This window comes from Akebia trifoliata, chromosome 3 (assembly GCF_017979445.1).
Source record: "Akebia trifoliata isolate Shusen 1 chromosome 3, ASM1797944v1, whole genome shotgun sequence".
Lineage (NCBI taxonomy): Eukaryota > Viridiplantae > Streptophyta > Magnoliopsida > Ranunculales > Lardizabalaceae > Akebia > Akebia trifoliata.
Window position 1 is genome coordinate 6,892,320 of NC_141377.1, and position 15,262 is coordinate 6,907,581.

At 38.2% G+C, this 15,262-nt stretch overlaps 1 protein-coding gene across 3 annotated transcripts in view; it reads left to right on the forward strand.

Moving 5' to 3' along the window:
• LOC147405803 (diphthine--ammonia ligase-like) overlaps positions 1 to 15,262 on the forward strand; it is a 113,094-nt gene that overhangs the window by 54,779 nt on the left and 43,053 nt on the right. The window contains exon 1 of one of the 3 annotated variants that reach the window (XR_015176098.1): positions 10,006 to 10,338. The exons of the other annotated variants lie outside the window; for them this stretch is intronic. The gene's annotated coding sequence lies outside the window, so the exon portion shown is untranslated. Of the gene's footprint in view, positions 1 to 10,005; positions 10,339 to 15,262 lie in introns of those variants that run through there. 3 annotated transcript variants of the gene reach the window in all.

Below are 15,262 nucleotides of genomic sequence, written 5' to 3' on the forward strand. Positions count from 1 at the left end.
TTGAAAGAATTGCTTGATGAAAATAACAAGCCGAGACCCGGACTTCCTTTAAGATACTTAATAATGCGAAGAACAGCATTCCAATGAGACTTTCTTGGTGCATGCATAAATTGGCTTAGGATATTGACTGAGTATGTGATGTCTGGTCTTGTGATTGTAAGATAGATTAATTTTCCAACTAATCTCCTGTAGCACTCTGGATCATGTAACAAATCACCTTGATCATCCGTGAGCTTTAGATTTACTTCCATTGGAAAATTTGAAGGTTGAGCACCTAAGTAACCAACATCATCTATAATCTCTAAGGTATATTTTCGTTGAGAGATTACAATGCCGGCTTTTGACCTTGCAACTTCCAGACCAAGAAAAAATTTTAGAGAACCGAGATCTTTGATATGGAATTGTTGATGCAAAAAATCTTTGAGACTTCGTATAGCAGTTGCATCATTGCCTGTTATCACTATGTCATCTACATAGATGAGCACCATAGTTGTAGATGGGCCTTTAGTCTTCACAAATAAAGAGTAATCTGAATGTGATTGAACAAAACCAGCCTTTTTGATTGCATGAGAGAATTTTGCAAACCAATTTCGAGGAGCTTGTTTAAGTCCATAGAGGGACTTATGTAGTCGACATACACAGATTATGCTCATGCATCCTTTACCAACTGTCAAAAAGGCATATTCACTTCTATGTGAAGAAGAAAAGCAGCCTTTTTGATTGCATGAGAGAATTTTGCAAACCAATTTCGAGGAGCTTGTTTAAGTCCATAGAGGGACTTATGTAGTCGACATACAAGCTTCTCCCCCTGTCGACAAAGACCCGGTGGTGGAGTCATATATACTTCTTCCTCTAAATCACCATGGAGGAAGGCATTGGTCACATCCATTTGATGTAATGGCCATTGTTTGGCGGCAGCAACAGCAAGAATACATCGAACAGTTGTTAACTTGGCAACAGGTGCAAATGTTTCAGTGTAATCCAAGCCTTCTTGTTGAGAAAATCCTTTGGCAACTAATCGTGCTTTGTAGCGTTCAATCGTGCCATTAGAATTGTATTTGATACGATATACCCATTTGCTGCCAATGGGACGATGACCAGTAGGCAAAGGAACCAAAGACCATGTCTTTTGAGTAGTGAGGGCATCAAGTTCACGTTGCATGGCCTCTTGCCATTTCGGATCTAATACAGCTTGAGCATATGAGGTTGGTTCGAGAACACTTGAAATAGCATTGACAAAGTGTTTATGATTAGAAGATAAAGAATCATATGAAATGTAGTTACTTAAAGGGTATCGAGTACCTGACTTGGTTGAAGATTCCTGGTTGGAGATTGCATTTGATGGCATTGTACTCACCTGCCCACAATGAAAATCTTGAAGAAGGATGGATGGTTTTTTTGTGCGTTCACTTCTACGAAGAGTAGGTGCTGGGGATGAGACAGGAGAGGAGGAATTTTCTGTGGAAGTGGTCTCGGGTAATGGAAAAATATGGGGATTTATAAGAGAGGGTGACTCAGTGGTATATTCGGTTATCTGAGGTTGGAAAATGTTTGTAGCTGGTGAGGGTTCTGTGGTACAAAAAGGAAAATTTTCCTCACGAAAGATGACATCTCGACTTGTGAAAAATTGGTGAGTTTTGAGATCATATAAGCGGTAAGCTTTTTGACCAATGGGATAGCCAACAAAGATGCATTTTCTAGCACGAGAATCAAATTTATTAGTAGGGTGCAGATTTGTTGCATAACAAAGACATCCAAAAACTCGCAAGTTAGAGTAAATGGGTGGCTTGTTATACAACATTTCATAGGGAGATTTGTGTTGTAGCACAGGGGTAGGAAGACGATTGATAAGGTAGGTGGCGGTAAGCAAACTCTCCCCCCAAAATTGCAATGGAAGATTAGCATCAATTCTTAAGGCCCTGCCAACATTTAAGAGATGTTGATGCTTTCGTTCAACTACACCGTTTTGTTGAGGTGTTGATGTACAAGAACTTTGAAATGATATGCCAAGATTGAAGAAATATGATTTCATGGATGTGAATTCTAAACCATTATCACTTCGAATACATTTAACTTGACAATTAAACTGAGTATTGACAAAAGAAATGAAGGTTTTTAATAACCCTTGTGTTTCAGACTTGAATTTCATTAGGAATGTCCAAGTGAATCTAGTGTAGTCGTCGACAATGGTTAAAAAATAATGTGCCCCTGTATGAGTTGCAGTATGAAGGGGTCCCCAAATATCACAATGAATAAGATCAAAAGATTGTAAAGTTTGAATAGTACTAGAAGGAAAAGATAGCCGTGTTTGCTTAGCCAAATGACAAGTTTCACAAGAATATTGAGACTTAAATACAAATGAAGGAATAACATGACTCAAAAACTGTGAAGGTGCCTTGGAGGGATGTCCTAACCGCTGGTGCCATGGAATTTTTGGTGTGAATCCACATGATAAGTGATCGGTTTGGTAGGTGATGTAGATTTTATTGGTGGCACAAAGTAGTACAAGCCATTAAGTTGCTTCCCCAAACCAATCATCTTCTTCGAAGTTAGGTCCTGCAATACACAAAAAGTAGGAAAGAAGTGAACAGAACAATTTAAGGTAGCTGTGAGTTGACTAACTGACAGTAAATTGACATGGAAAGATGGGGCACAAAGTATGTTTTTAACATGCATGTGGTCTGAAAGTTGGATGGAACCTATGCCAGTTATGGTAGAGCAAGCACCATTGGGTAAGGTTACTTGAGAAGAGAGAGGAGAGGTGATTGAAACGGATGTGGCTATGTGATTAGTGGCGCCACTATCAATGATCCAGTGACTCAAGGCTGTCTTTTGTGTAGTAAAGGAAGAACAGAAAGGGGTAGAAGTACCTGTATAGTTTGCTTGGGCAGATTGTTTACCATTAAAAAAGGCTTTGATTTGAGCAAGTTCCTCAGAGGTGAATTGAGGTGTAGGTTCGATAGAGGGCTTGTGTGAGTCTGAAATTATTTCTGCACTGACTTGATGAGCAATGGTTTTTCTACTTCGATTGGGTGGCTGGACTTCTTTGCCATGAAGTTTGTGACCAACTGGAAACCCATTGAGAAAGTAACATCGATCCACAGTGTGAGTAGTGCCTTCACAATAAGAGCAATGGAGAGGTTTTCGATTGCCTTGAGGCTTGAAATGAGCGGATGACCGCTGTTTTTGTTGTCTTGAAGCCACAAGTTGTGACTCCTTGGAGTTTTCATAAGTATTGATACTCATGGCATGAATAAGATCACTGCTCTTTATTTCAGTGAGACCTCGCTGCTTTTCTTCTTCACATAGAAGTGAATATGCCTTTTTGACAGTTGGTAAAGGATGCATGAGCATAATCTGTCCTCTTACAGCAGAGTATGTCTCATTGAGTCCCATAAGAAATTGACCAAGCCGAATTCTTTCTTCCTTTTCTTTTAGATCTTTTTGTCCTCCACATGTGCATGTGATTGAGGGGCTGCAAGTGGTTAGCTCATCCCACAACATTTTCATCTTTGTATAATAAGAAAAAATGGATTCTTGATTTTGTTTCAATTCAACAATAGATCGTTGAGTTTGATAATGATGAGAAAAATCACCTTGAGAAATCGTTCTTGAAGATCTGTCCAAATTTCTGAGGGAGTTTCAGCATAGAGAACACTGTTTGTAAGGTCCTGACTTAGAGAATTGAATATCCAAGAGAGTACCATATCGTTGCAACGCTGCCATAAAGAGTATTTGGGATCCTCTTCATCTGGAGTGATGATGGTTCCTTTGATGAATCCCAATTTGTTTTTGGCACTAAGGCTGATCAACATCGATCGTTTCCACATAGCATAATTTGTTCCATCTAAGACCTTTGAAACAAGAATCATGCCGGGATGATCAGAAGGGTGAAGAAACAGAGGATCTGCTGAATCAATCACAGTTGTAGACATGTTTAATCAGAGTATGCGGAAATTTACAGAAGCAATAAGATCATTGCTCTGATACCATGACAAAATAAGAATTGAGAAAGCTGTGTTTTTGTTATTCTGTTTTTCTGTCAAAAGACTACAATATATACACATATATAAGATCAAATCATGATCTGAACAGCAAGGAAAGAAAATAAAATCTAAACTAATTCCCTTGAATGAAGGGATTACAAATTCCTAAATATAAACAGTAAAGATTATTTCCAAAATTATAGTTAACCAAATCTCAACAAATCTTAGCAAATCTTAACATGCACTAGTACTACTTTTACCATTCTCTTTCAAGTAGTACTCATCTTCCTTGAATATCACATCCCTACTGATGAAACACTTTGAATATGCTTGTTTTGACCCCATAATTTATATCCTTTTACACCTTCAGGATAACCAACACTTTCTAGCTCTAGGTTCGAGCTTACCTTCTTTGGTATGTGCATAAGCCACACAACCAAATATCCTGAGATTATCATAACTTGGAGGATTACCTATCAAAATTTCTTTTGGAGTCTTAAAACCAATGGCTGCAGAAGGACATTTGTTAATTAAATACGCTGCTGTATTTACAACTTCCCCCCAAAATCGTTTTGGCATATTGGCACTAGATAGCATGCACTTTACACGTTCTAGCAGAGTTTTATTCATCCTCTCTGCTAGACCGTTTTGTTGAGAACCATACCTTCTTTGCTATAGAGCTCATCAAACTCCATGTTTAAAAACTCTAATCCATTGTCTGTTCTGAGTTTCTTAACCTTCTTTCCTGTTTGCACTTCAACCATTTTCTTCCATGCTTTGAACCAACTGAAAGCCTCAGCTTTGAACCAACTAAATTTTACCCTTGTTGCTTTACCAAGAACACAATTCTCACAAAGCTCTAACTTGTCAACTTTATCACCACATAACAGATCTTGCTTTTGCAGCTCTTGCAATCCTTTCTCACTGACATGGCCAAGTCTACGATGCCACAGTTGTGATTTGGACAACTTTGCATGAGTTACTATTGCAGCAACTCCAATCACCGTGCTAGCTTGCAAGGTGTACAAACCATTGCTTTTCACTCCTTTCATTACTACCATGGATCCTTTGAAGACTTTAAGAACCCCATCACCACTTTTGTAGATGTAACCATGATGATCTAACATGCCAAGTGAAATCAGATTTCTTTTCAGCTCTGGTATATGCTTTACTTCAGTCAACAATCTTTTAGTTCCATCATGTGTTTTTAGTCTCAAAGTCTCAAACAACATGGCTTGTTGTTTCCTAGCAACACCTTTCCTCATTAATTCCCTTATAAGTCTCAAACCAGTCTTTGTTGGGTGTCATGTGAAATGAACACCTAGAATCAAGTATCCACTGCTTATCATACTTGTCCGTGGCCATAACAAGAACATCTGCACTCTCATAACCATTCTCAACTGTGGCATTTACTTGTTCAACTTCTTTATCCTTTTCAGCCTTCTTACGTTTCAGACACAATCTTCTAATATGACCTTCTTCATGACAGAAATAACATTTTATTTTCTTAGGACCCTTGGACTTTGATCTGGATTTGCCCCTACCCTTAAATTCCCTTCTATCAGATCTTCTTCACACCACCAGCCCTTCACCAGTTTGCTCCTTTAGCTCATTCTTTCTTTGCAGTTTCTTGGAACTAAGAGCTCCTACAACATCATCTAGAGTAATAGTTTCCCTGCCATGTTTGAGTATAGCCACAAAAGTTTCATATGATTTTGGCAATGATTGTAACAACACCAGAGCCTTAACCTCATCATCATATTCCACCTGAATATTTTCAAGATCTAGACACAACTTATTAAACTCATCAATGTGATCTTGTAAATCCTTACCATCGGGCATCTTAAAAGTGAAGAATTTAGCCTTGAGATATAAACGGTTTGAGAGAGTCGTGGTCATATACAAACTTTCAAGCTTAAGCCATACCTCAGCTGCTGTTTTCATTTTTGTCACCTCCCTCAAAACTTTGTCACTCAAGCTTAAAATAAGTGTGTTGTATGCTTTCTTCATTATCTCTTTCTTCTTTTCATTCGAGTAAGTTGTTGGCATTTTGGCCTCTCCTTGCAAAGCCTCATCAAGCCCGAGATTGCCTAACAATGCCAGCATCTTCATCTTCCACAGAGAGAAGTTGTTTGACCCATCAAACTTCTCTATTTCCTATTTTGAAGTTGCAGTAGCCATACACACCTTTCCTCGAGCACCTTATAATCTCCCTGAGCTAGACAGATCTGTGAGCCACAACCTTACTCTAATACCAATTTGTAGTGAAACTACACACAAGAACAAAATGCACAGAACCTAATAGAAGCAGTAGCTACAGCAATCAACAAGCAGTAGTAGAAATTTATAAACAAGAACAGAACAGAAAATAACTGTAACAGGAAGGATTTATACTGGTTTAGAATGCAATGAACATTCCTACATCCAGTTTCGGCTTGGCCATTCAAATCCACTATTTGCAATGAGAGTTACAGAATACAAGGTATAAAACTCAGAGAATACACCAGAGAAAATACATTCAGCTCACACACTCAAGGTCCAACAATGGCACCCTTTTACATTGATATTTTTACTTTCTCACTTTTCTCTCTATATGAACACACATTTTTTCCCTCTCTCTTTTTGCTACCTCAATCCTCCTTGGATCCAGCAATATATTCCTTTTCCATCACAATGTTTTGCAGTACAGTTTGTTATCTTCAATTCAATAGAAAAACAGCAAGTGTCATCTATACACAAGGGCAAGGAATAAAACATTCTTGCCAAGCTAGATTAGTGACAAACCAAATCAGCTACCAGGTGAGACAAACCAGTCAGCACCTAAAGATTTTGGATCACTATAACACACATGTGAACATATAACTCTTTGATTGACGTGTATGTTCTCTAAGGCTCTTGTCCGATGATAAACTCATAGAAGATGTCTATAACTTCGCTTGGATCTAGATATTTATCAATGAAACACCAAGTTTCACTAGATGTCACTTTTAATTCTTTAATAATCCCAAGTGCACAACATATGTCCAATTGAAATTGCGATTGAGAAGCTCCATCCATAGATTTCTTAAACGATGGTGAATAACTTTTTTTAACCGTGGGTTTAATGAATCTCGTATGAAACCAATGGCATGCATTGTCCTTGTTCATCCACAATTCTTTTGCTGTTGCACATCTCCTCTTACAATCCGTGTCTTTGGCATTCACTTTCTCGTCAACGAAACAAATGATTTCGAAGGCTTCATCTAAGCTTTGAACTAGAGAGGAAATAAGGGTATTTGGTAGAGCAACGATAGCAACTCTTGCAATGATTACCAATAAAAGACAAGAGAATTTGTTCTCATGTGAACTGGACATGGTATTGGTAGTTTAGTCTTCAGATGGAGTAGTTTGGGAAAGTAATTGGATTAGATGAATGGGAGAATCCTTTTCATGTTTCTCCATCAATCTCTTTAATTCTTTTTCACCATTTCCTTGTATCTACTCTTGCACATCCGTACAGACTATTTCATTGTTTCTTTGTTTACCAAAACAAACTTTAGATATTGCCATCAAACACATCATTAACACCAAAGATAAGAGACAACCCAAGAGAAACAATGTCATTACCAATATGTGTAATATCCACAGGCCATTCGTTGCAATCGTTTATAAGATAAACATGAGGCTCATTCTAGAGATTTTGAAGAATGCCAGATTGCGGAGCTTTATCAAAGACGATGAAACCCAGGAAGAAGGGAAGAAGAAAACATTAGAATATTCAATTTCTGCAAAGGTTTTGAATTCAAACCACCATCTCAATACACTTACTATACTTCCTATTAGGACAGTGAAAATTTGAGTTGAAATCACCATTCACGTTGAGCATTTACAAGTAGAAATTCCACATTGAAACTCCACTTCCTTAAGAAAAAGCGATTGAAATGCGGCTTGTGAGAGAACCAGTGTGCAAAGTGTGGACAACATGCCCATACCGATCCAAACTATGTTATCGTCGAGTTCCATCTTAACTTTCTTTTTATAGTGGGATACATAAAACAATTTCAATCTATGTACCATATTCTTACTCTCTGAATTTCAAGAGTCACTCTTTTTAAGTTGATCATCAGTGTTAGAATATGAGGAAATATCAAGAGTGTGATTTAGTTTGAACAAAGACCACAAAACTCTTTTTTTTTGGAAGATTAACTGGGTTAAGGCCGTACCCAAACCAGCTACAACCTTAGGAACCGCGAACCACTACGATCCTTATCAAGGAATAACAATAGTAGCATGCAGGACATAATTATTACATATTCTACAAGGAATGAAAAGATCACACCAGTGAAAATCTGTATACAAACATTGATAATCACAGTTATTATGAAAATGCTCAAGGAGAGGATATTGGAAAAACACTCAGAACCACTCTGAGTTATATCTAAAGGGAAAAACCAGCCAAAATGAGATAATTGATTCCGCTGCATTATATATAAAATCTGACATTATTTTTGTGAGACAAGACTGACTTAAAGCATCTTCAGTTGAATTCTCATAACAAACTACTTGTTCATTGGATGATCTAACTTCATTTCAACGAAACATAAATGACAGTTGAGAAGCAAAATTGAAGATAAGTTAAAGATGAGGAGGTTTCCACAACCGATATCAAAGGTAATTAGTTCATAAACCTATTGAGGGCTATCCTAGAAATCTGACCATGGTTAGCAATTTGGTTTACGGCAAAAGTATGGTACAGGAATAAATCAGGTACAATTTGGAAAAGTCATCTAATAGTTTGTTGAAAAATTCAGCAAAAATTGGAGAATGACAGAAATAGTTTGGGTATAATTTGAGCTTAGCACTCCATAAAATGTAAAATTTCGGCTATACATATCAATAAATGTATCCTATTACCTTTTATGTTAATCTTTATTCAATAAACCGAATAAGACACGCAAATAGATCAAATCAACAATTCAAGCAACCAAAATAAAATTAAAAACATCCAAATCCAAAATAAAACAGGTCCACAATTCACATCCATCACATGATATATATAAATTTAAAATTTCAGAATATAATTCTGATTTTCCTACTAACCAATACAAATAAAGTATAAAATAAAATAAGACAAATCTACTAATCAAGTTACCAAACTCTGAAATTAAGACATCCAAAATAGAAAAGGTCCATTATCTAGACCCAAATAATTCGTGAAAAATATTATCTTCACAATTACTTGTAGTAGCTTCATCTCTTTTTTTCAAACTCCTCTGGAGCACATCTACTTTTACAACTAATCTTCATTTTTAAGTTCATTCTTACGTAAATCAAATCTTCTAGAAAATCTAGTGTCAATTTACTTTTCTTATAATTTCAATCATATGCAAATAAATGACATGGTTGACTCAGGATATCTACCACAATCCTATGTACTACAATAATTGGTCCACCATTTTGTGACTACATACCTAAATGTAAGTAAAAAAGATTCACACATATTCTTATATATTAAAAAATGAGTTACAAATAAATATTAAATACATATGAGGATAAATAGTTTTCATCAAATTTCTTGTTAGGATAGTAAAAATATTTGAAAATGACTATTGTACTCAATTATTTGCATTCCAAAGGTCTAATGATCTCCATTTGTACTAAATATTTTTTTATACAATAAAGAATAACCCCTTTCTAATTTCTAGGTCATCATATCCAATCTTTCCACTTGAAATTAGAAATGGGTTTAGATGGGTAAAAATCACATAAATTCAATGAATTATATTTACATATCCTCTAAATTAAATAATTCATATAATTTATAATTTTATATACCTTACTTAATCATTATTATTTCAATATTTTAATGTCTCTTTTGCCCTTCCATTATTTCATATAAATACCTTGTAGTTAATCATTTAACATAGCTAGACGAACTACTTTCAATCTAAAAAGTAACTCATTGAATTATATTTATATTTTTTTATGCCATCTTAGAAGCTGAATACTTTATACTTCTCTATTTAGATGAGGCTACAAAACTCATTTTCAAATAATTATTAGTTATATGCGTCTCTGTCTATAGCTCTCTCGCATTCATCTCTGTCTCTCTCTCTCAAATCTGTGGATCACACACCCTCTCTCTCTCTCTCTCTCTCGTAATCATCTATGTCTGTCGCTCTCTCGCTCTCTCGCTCTAACTCTCTCTCAAATTCTCTCAATGTCTTTGTCTTCATATTTGTCTCTCGCATGCACTCTCTCTCCACAGCATCCAAGATCTAGGGTTTGTGAACTAGCTCCCAGATGCATCTCAAATCTACGAATCTTAAGCTGAAATCAGATCAAGGGTTTGCGCACTCGGATTGGTTTTAAGGTCTGGTTTGCTTATTTCTCTATCGAAGGAGCTTTATATCTGGTTTGATTGTTTTCAATTAGTGAAAAGGGATAGAATCGCACTTTAGTATTTGGGGCTTTGTTATAGTTTTCATGTTTTTTTTTTCTTGGATTACTGTTAAGATGGCTAAAGTATTGATATAAAATCGCACTTTAGTATTGATAAGGTCCCAATCAAGGCTGATAACAACAAAATAAACTATTCTCTTTGGGTGAGAATTAAACCACAATTGTTGAATGAATATTTTTTTCTTTTATTACTGCACTTCACTGGAACTTAAATAAAACAAAGTTTAACAACTTCTCCTAAACTTACGACCAACAAATGCAAAATAATAGCTAACAAATGCCAACAACTTTTTCCTATTCCTAAGCATATGAAATTGGAACTAAATTAGTAACAGAATTGAATCGGCTCTACTAGAAACAGAATTGAATCAACAGCTCCACTAGTAACAGAATTGAATCAGTTCCACTATGTTGCGTATTTTGGATTTGGCTTAGGAAGACGATAGGAACGACGTGGCTGTTTATCAATACCCTCCTCTTTTACCGAGACCTTGTCCTCAAGGTCCATGTCTTGGAATCTCTCTCGCAACTCAACAGTGCTTTCCCAAGTAGCGTCTTCGACAGGAAATCCATGCCACTTAACTAAACTCTCTTCAACAAAGCGAGAGCCTCTTTTAATCCAACGAGTTTCCAAAATAGCTTCTGGAGTCATAATAACCTGCCCTGCATCAGTAATAGGTGGTAAATTGGTACTTGTCATACATGACTCACCCACTTTCTTTTTAAGTAAAGAGACATGGAAGACAGGATGGATACGGGACCCTTCCGGCAACTTGAGTTGATACGCCACTTTGCCAATACGTTTCTCAACGAGATATGGGCCATAGAATCGACTTGTTAATTTATGAGATGAGCGTTTAAAAACTGTTTGTTGCCGGTAAGGATGTAGTTTTAGGAAAACTAAATCCCCTTCTTGGAACTCGATGTCACGCCGTTTGGAATCAGCCACCTGCTTCATGCGATTACTAGCTGTATGCAAATTGTCCTTTAATTGGCGTAGCACAACATCTCGTGACAAGAGTTGTTGATCTACCTCATGGACTGGAGATTGGCCAACTTGGTATTGAGGAATAGTTGGAGGTAGCCGCCCATACAATGCTTGAAAAGGGGTCATCCCTGTGGAGGCGTGATAAGTTGTGTTATACCAAAATTCTGCCCACGGAAGAAGAGAACTCCATGTTCTTGGTTGCTGATGGACCAAGCAACGTAGATACTGTTCCACACACCTATTGACGACTTCGGATTGTCCATCCGTTTGAGGGTGATAAGCTGAACTCATCTTCAATTGAGTTCCGGATAACTTGAAGAATTCTTTCCAAAAATGGCTAATGAAGACTGGATCACGGTCACTGATAATTGATCGAGGCATTCCATGAAGCTTAACCACACCGTCGACAAACTTTTCAGCCACTGTTTTTGCTGTAAACGGATGAGCCAAAGCCAGAAAATGGGCAGACTTGCTTAGTCGATCAACAACAACTAAAATGGTATTTTTGCCATTGGATGAGGGAAGTCCTTCGATGAAATCCATGGTGATATCATCCCATACTTGGCACGGGACAGGTAGTGGTTGGAGGAGACCCGCCGGCGCTAATGTTGAAGCCTTGGCTTGTTGACAAACATCACATGATGAAACGTAATTATGCACCACCCGATACATAGAGGGCCAATAAAATTGTTGGGAAAGTCGTTTGAATGTTCGCAGCACGCCGGAGTGGCCTCCAAGTGGCGAGTCATGGAATTCTTTCAATAGTTGGTCAACTATGGGGGAGTTGGGAGGCACCACCACCCGATTTTTGTAGAGAATCAATCCCTTTCGCCATGCATAAGGAGCTCCTGGTTTTTCGGTAGCTAATTTGCCAATTTTCTCCATATAGGAATGTCCAACAGTTGTAGCTTTAATTTCATCCCATAACTGGACCTGTAAAATAGACAAGGCATTAAGAAGTGGGCTTCCAGGAATCCGGGAGAGGGCATCGGCTGCTGAATTTTCTCGACCTGGTTTGTAGTGTATCTCATAGTCATATCCAAGCAGCTTGGCCACCCATTTTTGCTGTTCTGGTGTACCCACACGTTGCTCTAACAAATATTTAAGGCTACGTTGGTCGGTTTGTATGTAGAACTTTCTGCCTAACAAGTATGGACGCCAAACTCGGATTGCTTCAATAATGGCTAACATCTCCCTAGCGTATGTAGACCATGAGCGTTTTGAAATTCCCAATGCCCGACTCATAAAGGCAATTGGTTTTTGTTGTTGAGTTAAAACTGCACCAATCCCATCACCCGAAGCATCAGATTCAATAACAAAGGGTTCATTGAAGTTAGGCATAGCAAGAATAGGAGTGGATATCATGGCATTTTTTAAGGACTAGAAAGCAACTTCTGCCTCATCTGACCATCCAAAATGTCCTTTCTTCAAGAGGTTGGTGAGGGGTCGAGCCAAAATGCCGTAATGGCGGACAAACTTCCTGTAATAACCTGTAAGACCTAGGAAACCACGTAATTCCGAAATATTAGTAGGTCTAGGCCAGTCGAGCATTGCCTTAATTTTGGCTTGATCTACCTTTACTCCTTGATGAGTAACAATATGGCCCAAATACTCTAGTTCCTGTTGGCCAAATGCACATTTGCTAACTTTAATGAAAAATTGGTTATGCCTTAGAATTTCCAAAGCTCGTTGAACATGTTCAAGATGCATGGTCCAATTGGGGCTATAAATCAAAATGTCATCAAAAAAGACTAGGATAAATTTACGGAGGTAAGGGCGAAATATGGAATTCATAATAGCCTGGAAAGTAGATGGTGCATTACAAAGGCCAAATGGCATAACCAAATATTCATAATGACCATTATGAGTACGAAAAGCAGTTTTAGGAATATCTGGGGAATGGACACGAACCTGATGGTAGCCGGCCCGTAGATCCAATTTTGTGAAATACGTTGCCCCATGAAGTTCATCTAACATATCATCGACTGTGGGAATGGGAAATCGATCTTTAATGGTAACGGCATTTAAAGCTCTATAATCAGTGCAAAAACGCCATGTACCATCTTTTTTTTTAACCAGTAAAACAGGAGATGAAAATGGACTGGTACTAGGTCTGATAAGCCCCAATTTTAACATGTCAAGAACTTGTTTTTCAATTTCAGCTTTTTGGAAATAGGCATACCTGTAGGGTCGTACATTGATCGGTTCGGTGCCTTCTTTAAGGGGAATGCAGTGGTCGACTTCTCTTGTTGGAGGTAGCTGCGTCGGTTCTTGGAAAATATCAGCATAGGCCTCCAATATTTGTTGCATGTCGGTGTGAACATGGGGCTGTGACACTGCCAAAGATTGTAAGCACATTGCAAAAGCTGAGCTTCCTTGTCTTACTTCTTTAGTGACTGCCTTCAAAGATGCAGATTGAATGGTTTGTGTGTCGGTGCCTTGTAATTTTCGAGCTTGATTCTCCCATTTGAACTCCATTGTCATATGTTTCCAATCGCAGACAACTGACCCCAATTGCTCCAGCCATTGTATACCGAATACCAAGTCCAATCCAGTTAGAGGCAAGGAATATAGAGTAAGGAAAAAAGGAATACCTTGAAGAAGGACATGTACTTGTTCATATCTTCCTCTGCATTGTAGTCGATTTCCATTAGCCACTCGAACAGTAAATGATTCGGTGGGAATTATTGGTAAATGTAGCAAATTAGCAACTTTCTCACTTATGAAGTTATGGGTAGACCCACTATCAATGAGTACAACAACTTCATGGTGTCCTATCTTGGCTGTGACTCGCATGGTTTTGGAAGTTGACCACCCAGTTAGAGCATGTAGTGATATTTCTGGTTCGAATTGGAAGTCTGGTACAGTATCCTCTGTTGTATCACCTGTGATCTCCTCGAGTGTAATACTATTTTCGCCGGAACATCCTTCGAGCAGCAAGAGTTGTGGTCCTCGACATTTATGGCCCGTAGTGAATTTATCATTGCAATTAAAACACAAACCTTGAGCACGTCTTTTTTGCATTTCTTCCCAAGATAGACGTTTCACCGTAGGTGCTCCATTGGATCTAGCTGGATTAGGAGAGTCCAGTTGTGGTCGGTTGAATTGAGGTGGTCTGGTGAATTTCCGTTGTCGAAGAAGTTGATCTTCTCTTATGCGTGCAAGACTAATGGCTTCTTTTAGTGATTTTGGTTTGAACACCCTAATCCCTTCTGCAATCTCAGGCTTGAGACCACCCATGAAGGTTCCCACTAGTGCCTTTTGCGTCCACCCATGTACTCGATTGCCCAATTTTTCAAATTCTTTCTGGTAATCTCGCAGGGAACCCATCTGTCTAACCCGTGATAGTGCCTCGTCGAAATCTTCACATTCCGTAGGTCCGAATCGAGCCCATAATTCTTCCTCAAAAATCGACCATGTCACCGTTCTATCTTCCTCCTTGTAAGCTCGTTGTAGCCACTGCCACCAGTGATTGGCTTCACCCTCAAGATGGAATGATGCTAGAGATACTTTTTTTGTTTCAGCAGTGCCTTGAAACTCAAAGAATTGATCAACGCGGTTGAACCACTCAGTTGGATCATCACCAGAATATCTTGGAAACTCGAGTTTAGCCATTTTAGATGAAAAAATTTGTCGATTCCCCTCCGTGTCCTCTCTAGTTTCCTCCTTGTTGGCGCGAGTGTAACTATCTCGGCTATTATTGTTGTTGCTGGATCCTTCTTTGTTTGGGAATAAGGCTTCGGACAATCTGTTGATAGTTCCTTCCAGTTGGTGTAACTTGTCAGCAACACCAAGTTCCAGTCTGCTCATGCCATCTTGTAGTCCGCCAAGCCCCGCTTCTAAACTC